The 5,854-nt window shown below is 40.6% G+C and overlaps 1 long non-coding RNA gene across 6 annotated transcripts in view; it reads left to right on the top strand.

Annotated features, from left to right (window-relative positions):
* The window catches only part of LOC111181405 (uncharacterized), a 38,600-nt gene extending 34,128 nt beyond the window's left edge, over positions 1-4,472 (top strand). For 4 of the 6 annotated variants that reach the window (XR_002646492.2, XR_016394556.1, XR_016394554.1 and 1 more), the window contains 2 exons: positions 2,670-2,742; positions 4,259-4,472. This is a non-coding gene — a long non-coding RNA (uncharacterized LOC111181405). The remainder of the gene's footprint in view (positions 1-2,669; positions 2,743-4,258) is intronic. The other 2 variants (XR_016394557.1, XR_016394555.1) reach the window with 2 other exon arrangements.
* The last annotated feature ends 1,382 nt before the right edge of the window (positions 4,473-5,854 follow it).

Genomic DNA, 5,854 nt, shown 5'->3' with positions numbered 1-5,854 from the left:
GTAAATCAATTTTCTGTAATAAATTATCTATCTATCTATCATCTATAATCTACTTATCTGCTTATCTATCATCTATCTCCCACTGGTTCTTCTTCTCTAATTGAACACTGACTGATAACAGATTTTGATACTAGAAGTGGTTCCAGAAGAACGGGAGCTTAAGGATGAGTTCTCTGAATTGGTACGAGGCAGTCCATGGAATGATATAGCAAAAGAATTACTCAAATTATTGCCATTGTATGTCCCTGATCATATGCCACTACCTCAGAAAGATTAAAATACTTTACTCAAGGTCACTAGATACTGGAGAGCAGAGGGGCTCTAAGACCAAGGTCTTAACAGCTATGCTATGCTGCCTCCCCATAAAACACTGGGATTTAATTAGATATAAATTAAAGCTTTAATATTCATACTCTGTGTGATGCTAAATGTCTAAGCATCTTTTAAATGACTTTCCCCCCATTTTTGTGTTGTTGGGAAGAATATACGGTTTGGGGGATGTTGGATATGAGGAAAAATAGAGTGGGATGGTCCAGCATTTTCTGATAAGGTTTGGAATATTTTGTTCTATTCAAATCCTCATCTACTCATTTCTCAGTGGCTCAATTTAATTCTTCTGATGTCAAAGACCATATTACTTTGCTCATATTCAGAAGCCAAAGAGATTTAAAAGCCAAAGAGAATGCATTAAAAAAACACATTTGCTTGTTGTTTACAGCTGCCTAGTATTTATGAGTCTTCTCCTCTTGGAAGTGAGGATGAGCACTGGTGGCTCTAATGGACTTGATTTCCTTGGTCAGCACGGGCAGAACATTTTTGCACAGAGGTTTGCAGGCATAATACCTGCTGCATTTTAATGTTTACGGAGATTGAAGGAATGTGTGAGCTGAATGCACCCTTGGCGAACCTTCAGTCCTAATCTCTAAGGGAACCAGGAACTGAATGAGGTCTCCGCCACCTCTGAGCAAACACATCCAGAGCAGACCAGGGAGGGATCAGGGCCAGACAAGCTGAGCACAGAGCTTGGTCCCCTGGAGAAATGTTTGGTCTTTCTAATCCTAAAGTATGGGGTTTAATGGAGTATGGAGAATCCGTTAGGAAAAGAACAGCCTAAAGAAAAAAGAGGGAGCAAGGAATGGCAAAACTGGGTTCCACACTCCAACCAAATTTAAAGAAAAAAAATGTATGCGAGTAGAGAAAACACAAACCCAAAGATGCAGCCAGGAGGGACCAGGGAGAGAGACAGCAGTGCCCATTCTGCTTTTTGATATTGCAACAGAAACATTTCTGGCTCTTTCTGTATGCCTCAGATATAATAAACTTGAGGTATTCTCTTGGGAGAAACATTTAATTAATTAAGGTGCATTTTTTGCTGATCTAGGAATTTGCAGAACACTATGAGAGTATTTGTATTTTCATATCTCCCACAAATCTAGCAAGATGGAGTTGTCTTTCCCATTTTCCAGACAAGCTGAGTCCAGTGACTTGTCTAAGAGCCTCAAGTAGCCTGAGAGAAACATCTCTTGACTATTTCTCAAGTAGGCACTTGAGGAAATCATGAGCACTTATATTTCCAAAATACAGTTTTGTGTGTCTTTTCGTTTTTCTGATTATCAAATAGTATTTTGAGGTAGGCAAGGCAAGGGTTGTGATGGAAAATGTGCCTGGCTGAAGAAACCAAGGCTCAGAGAGTTGGAAGACACCAATTTTCAACCTTGGAAGCCAGAGATCTTGGGCCACATCCATCCCACTCTCCACGCAGCACAGTACTACTTAAACGCTGGGACTTTCACCTCTTTGCCTTTACCAGCCCCTCTCCCTGAAATATCCACCTTTAACTCTAACTCCTGAGCTAGATGTGGCTTCACCAGGAGCCTGGAGGGGATCCTCCACCCTATAACCATCGGGCTTTTGGGAGAAGGCTCAAGGCTCAAGGTCACGGCAGCTGGAGCTGAACCTGGGCTGGTGCCTGTGTGGCTCACATCCACCTGGAGCTGCTGGAAGAGGAGCCTGCAGGACGCCCACCAACTCAGAAAAAGTGACTCTCCTTCCAGGGGGCAGGGAAAAAAAAACTATTTTGTTAATAGTAATGTAAGAACAAATCTGACTCCATATTGGATCTATTCCTTTTCCTTTAACCCTTGTGGTTTGTTGCTCAGGCTTGGGCATGTTGGCTCTGCCCCTTTTGTAAAAGAATGTTGCCTATAGCCTGAAATATATGGGATAGCCTATTCTCAGGGCTCTGACCTTTAAAGAGTCCGTTCATACAGAGATAAAAAGCACCAGAACAGAGAATAACATTTGTCTTGTTGGAGGTTTACAGGAACATCGTGACCTGACCTACTTGGACAGCTGCAAGATCAAAGGATTCTGACACCAAGAAACTTGCAACAACTAACCACGCCCTCCCTCACCTTGCCTTTAAAAATGCTTTGCTGAAATCCTTTAGAGAGTTGGGGTGTTTTGGGCAGGAGCCGCTTTTCTCCTTTGCATGGCCCTGCGGTAAACCTTTCTCTGCTGTTTGGCCTCACTGTGCGTCATGGGGCACATGAACTTCCGTTCAGTAACAGTCAGCCCTTGATAGGCTTACCGTGTCCTACAGGTTCACCAGGTGAAAGTAATCCAGCCGTACTTGCCTTTGAGAGGTCCTCTGTTTTCTTCCTTAACAGAACCATCTGCTGACCAGTCTGCAGTTAAATGAAACATCGGCTTTGCTTTCTTCTACCAATGGGCTACAGAGAGGTAATAATAATAGTTGTCATTGATTGAGTGCTTCCTAGGTTAGGAAGTGATTTACTTATATTGCTTCATTAAGACCTTTGAGGTTATTTCAAAATTACAGAAGGGGAAAACGAGACTAGGCAAGGTAAATGGAGGTGCCTGAAGTTATCTACTTAGTAATGAGCCAGAGCAGGGCCTGGGCATGCCACGTAGAAGTCTGATGCTTCTTAATTCCACCTACTTTGAGCCAGGGCAGGAAGGAAGGTCATTTAATACGGTACTTGGAAACTGGTTTTGCCCCACTAAAGACGCTGCGATTGAACTTTCTCAGGGAACAAGCCCAGTCCTGCTTGCCTTCTATTAATTACCTGTGCAGACAGCCTTGCGCTTTAACATTGCCTCACACCTGAGACTCTCTCAAGGTTATTAGACTGCATCCTAAGGTGAGGAAAATTCTTTCTGAGCATTAGTGCTTAACGGTCTTCAGCTCAAAGCAACTGAACCACTTACAGTGTTCTTTTCTGGGCCCCAGGAAAATAAAGATAAATTAGAACTGTCCCTTATTCTCCAGGAGCTTTTAGATTTGGAGGAACCATCACCTTCAAATGAAGCAAACAGACATCCTAGATAGACACTAATATGTGACAATAAATAGAATAAGTAATGCAAATAAAAGAGAATTGTAAATAATGGGACAAAATGTACTGTATAATGTAGAGCAACGATCAGTCGAAAAATATCAGGTAGGATTAGAATAGTACCAAGGAATATTTGGTAAGTGTACTTCCTCTGATATTAATGGTAACTTTGTCTGAAAGAGATAATTTGTTCCACAAGAGGCACATTAAAATAGTGTTCACATTGTCACTTAATTTAAATATTTTCCATAATGGATTTAGGAAGAGGTGGTCAAGAAAAGCCAATCATACAATTTAATGTTTCTGAGTAAAGTCAGATATAAAGTATTGTTTCTGAGTCTAAGTACTTAATAAATGAATACAAAACATTAATTCTTAGGATAGTTATTGGTATGTGCTAGGAATTCACCAAGTGTTCGATATTATTGCTATTATCTCTTCGATGAAGCAATGGCTTGTGTTTTAGTTGGTGGTTCAAATGAATGTTATATAATGTATAATGTTTGGTGATTGGGTTTGATTTCACACAGGCTGTTTTTAATTGCAAAAAATTTTTACCTTTTCCATTTTGTATTTTTGTCAGCAAAAGTAGAGTATTTTGGGAGAAATGCATAGCTTTGTAGCTCGGCTCAATAACTATACCCCCTCAGGTATTTACTGGTAGTTACTTCACAAATCCATACATTTTCAAAAGAACAGATATCCTTTTAAGTAATTCAAAAATGTTTTCTAGGTACTTGTTTACATTCAAAGTCTGTTATCTTGCATGAACATTCCCCAAAACATGCACCAGGCATTTTTCTCATATTTTGAGTTGTCAATATGAAATGTTCTTAAAATTTCCCACAGCATCAGTTTTCTTTGTAAGTTTTTTTTTTTTTTTTTTTTTTTTTTTGCAGTAACGCGGGCCTCTCACTGTTGTGGCCTCTCCCGTTGAGGAAGCATAGGCTCCGGACGCGCAGGCTCAGCGGCCATGGCTCACAGGCCCAGCCGCTCCGCGGCATGTGGGATCTTCGCGGACCGGGGCACGAACCCGCATCCCCTACATCGGCAGGCGGACTCTCAACCACTGCGCCACCAGGGAAGCCCTCTTTGTAAGTTTTTCAACACACTTCTTATGCTTTGATAACAGATAATGTCTTATTCTGCAATTGCTTTCAAGAAAATGACTTGTATAGTTTTGTACCTTTAACTCATATTAAAACTACGCTAGGGCTCTCCTGGTGGCGCAGTGGTTGAGAGTCCGCCTGCCGATGCAGGAGACACGGGTTCGTGCCCTGGTACGGGAAGATCCCACATGCCGCGGAGCGGCTGGGCCCGTGAGCCATGGCCGCTGAGCCTGCGCGTCCGGAGCCTGTGCTCCGCAACGGGAGAGGCCACAACAGGGAGAGGCCCGCGAACCGCAAGAAAAGAAAGAAAAAAAAACTACGCTAATAAGCTGATTGTCACAGGGAACTATCTTTGTGTCAAGCTGAATGTAGCATTTGAAGAAGCCAATTACAATGAGAAAGGTTCCGTACCTGAGCAATACTGATATTCAGTTGTGGAATTACCTGCCCAGGTAGTATTCCCAGCCATTGTTGTCTTGATGAAATGAATTGCATTTTGTGGAAGCTGAGCTATTCGGACCATTACTTCCACGGTGAGGAAACATTTTTGAAAAGTTCTTCAATAATAAGAAAAACATGAACTAAACAGGTAGATGTAATAGAGTGGAACAAATTACCTATCATGATAAATTTGCTAGCAGTCTCTTCCTTAGAAAGGTATTTGTATGTGTTATTTGCATTCCTTTCTGTATACTTAAAGGCCATATTATGAAAGTAGTACATTCCCATACAAATTTGGAAATTGTTGAAAATAATTAAGAAAAGAATCACCAACCTATTCATGGACAATCCCTGTCAACATTTTTTATGTATATCTTTTGATTTCCTGTGCATATTAAAAAATCATTGCAGTATGTATGTATTGCTTTTTATCCTTTTGTCTGGCTTTTCTAGAATTTCATCTAAAGGAAATATGTAGTCTTTTGTGTCTGGCTTCTCTCACTTAACATAAGACTCTTGGGAACATCCATGCTATTGCTGAACAATATTTCATTGTAAGGATATACCACTAATAGTTTATCCCTTCATCGGTTGATGGGTATTTGAGTTCTTTCCAGTTTTTGACAGTTATTAATATGAATAAAGCAGCTCTGAACTTGAGTACAACTCTTTGTATGGTCACATTTTCATTTCTCTTGGATAAGTACTTAGGAGTGGAATTGCTGGACCATATGTATGTGTGTATTTGAACTGATAAAAAAACTGCCAATTTATTTTCCAAAGTGGCAGTTCTATTCTGCATCCCCACAAGCCATGCATAAGAATCTAGTTGCTCGACATCTTCACCAACACTTGGCATCTTCTGTTTTTAGAAAATTTTCTTTCTTTTAGCCATTCTAGTGGGTATCTAGTGGTTTTAATGAACATTTTTCTAATGACTATTGA

This window comes from Delphinapterus leucas, chromosome 10 (assembly GCF_059928025.1).
Source record: "Delphinapterus leucas isolate spDelLeu-1000000601 "Yukka" chromosome 10, BTC_Dleu_Yukka2, whole genome shotgun sequence".
Taxonomy (NCBI): domain Eukaryota; kingdom Metazoa; phylum Chordata; class Mammalia; order Artiodactyla; family Monodontidae; genus Delphinapterus; species Delphinapterus leucas.
This window is presented reverse-complemented; position numbering and strand designations above follow the sequence as displayed.